Raw genomic sequence first — 2,229 nt, 5'->3', positions numbered from 1 at the left:
CAGCTCACTGCAACCTCCGCCTCCCGGGTTCAAGTGATTCTCCCGACTCAGTCTCCTGATTAGCTGGGCTTACAGGTATGCACCACCATTCCCACATGATTTTTTGTATTTTTAGTAGAGACAGGGTTTCACCACATTGGCCAGGCTGGTCAAGAACTCCCAAACTCAGGTGATCCAACCACCTTGGCCTCCCTAAATGCTGGGATTACAGGCATGAGCCACTGCTCCCACTTTTCCTTTCTTTTTAAAGACTGGATCATGTTCTGTCACCCAGGCTGGAATGCAGTGGCAATCGCAGCTCATTTGCAGCCTCAAACTCCTGGGCTCAAGCAATCCTTCTGCCTCAGCCTCCTGAGTGGCTGGGATTACAGGCACACACCACCATGCCTGGCTTTTTTTTTTTTTTTTTTTCATTTTACTTTAAAGATGGGATCTCCAAGAGTTGGAGGCTGCAGTGAACTATGATTGCACCTCTGCATACCAACCTGGGTGACAGCAGGAGACTCTACCTCAAAAAAGAAAAGAAAAGTGGGGTATCGCTATGTTCCCCATGCTGGTCTCAAATCGCTGGCCTCAAGCAATTCCCCTGCCTCGGCCTCCCAAAGTGCTGGAAATATAGGCATGAACCACTGCACCCAGCCTCCAGAACTACATTTCTAGACACTGTGAAATACTGTTTCCCACTGCACCTATACACAGGACACCCCCCCACACACACACCTACACATTCATATTACAGTCACACAGGCACAACAACCTCTTTGTTTTTTTTGGTGACGGAGTCTCATTCTGTCTCCAGGCTGGAGTGCAGTGGCGCGATCTCGGTTCACTGCAACCTCCGCCTCCTGGGTTCAAGTGAGACTACAGGTACACACCACCACACCCAGCTAATTTTTGTATTTTTAGTAGAGACGGGGTTTCACCATGTTGCCCAGGATGGTCTTGATCTCTTGACCTTGTGATCTGCCTGCCTCAGCCTCCCAAAGTGCTGGGATTACAGGTGTGAGCCACCGTGCCCAGCCCAACCTCTTCCTTATTCCCATGGACTGATGTATTGCCCTGACACATAGATTCCTGCGGGTACAATTTGGTCTCAACTCTGCAACACTTAGACTCATAGAAAGTGCCACCAGCCCAGGGCACACACACACCCATGTGTAAATACATACATGCATGTATTTACACTCGCGTGCACACATGCCTGGAGCCCTTCACAATCTTTCCAAGACCTTTTTGTCAGCTTTGAGCGTGGAGCTGGGGCAGCTGTCAATATTCAGGGCCCTGGCGTGGGCAGGGGCTTCAATTCTCACTTTTCTGTTATTGGTTGCACATCCCCATATCCTTCTGTTGAGGGAAGTGGGGAGTGGGCAGGGTGTTGGACTGGGTGACATCAGCTCTCCTAGGCCAGACCAGGCCAGTGGCTCTCTGGGTCACTGACAAGATTGGTGGGGGAAGAGGACTCTTGCAGCCTGAGCCTGATGCCAGCTGTCCAGAGCAGCCTGTGCTGCCATCTGGATCTCCTCCCCGGTGGCCTGCTGTCCAGGGGAGGAGAAGGCAGGCTTACAGGCATCCCTCCGTGCTCCACACTCCCGGGCCTGCCTCTTGTGCCCAAGTTGCAGTCAGGTCTGATGGCTGCCAATGTGCACTTGTGTCCTGACAGCAGGAAGGGGCATGTCTCTGCCTCTCTCCCCTGCCCTGCTGGACTCCTCCAACATCGCCTTCTTCATTACTTTTTTTACTTCACAAATCCTTGAGGCTGGCAACAGAATTTGCAGAGTCTACGGAAAGAGCACAGGCAGGGTTCCTCTTCAAAATTACAAAGAATAGGCTGGGCGAGGTGGCTCACGCCTGTACGTTGGAAACACTGGGAGGCCGAGGCTGGCAGACGATTTAAGGTCAGGAGATCGAGACTACCCAGGCTAACACGGTGAAACCCCGTCTCTACTAAAAATACAAAAAATTAGCCAGGCGTGGTGGCAAGCACCTGTAGTTCCAGCTACTCAGGAGGCTGAAGCAGGAGAATCGCTTGAACCCAGGAAGTGGAGGTTGCAGTGAGCTGAGATTGCGCCACTGCACTCCAGCCCGGGTGACAGAGTGAGATTCTGTCTCAAAGAAAATACATAAATAGGCCGGGCGCGGTGGCTCAAGCCTGTAATCCCAGCACTTTGGGAGGCCGAGGCGGGTGGATCACGAGGTCAAGAGATCGAGACCATCCTGGTCAACATGGTG

This window comes from Cebus imitator, unplaced genomic scaffold (assembly GCF_001604975.1).
Source record: "Cebus imitator isolate Cc_AM_T3 unplaced genomic scaffold, Cebus_imitator-1.0 Scaffold263, whole genome shotgun sequence".
Taxonomy (NCBI): Eukaryota; Metazoa; Chordata; class Mammalia; order Primates; family Cebidae; genus Cebus; species Cebus imitator.
This window is presented reverse-complemented; position numbering follows the sequence as displayed.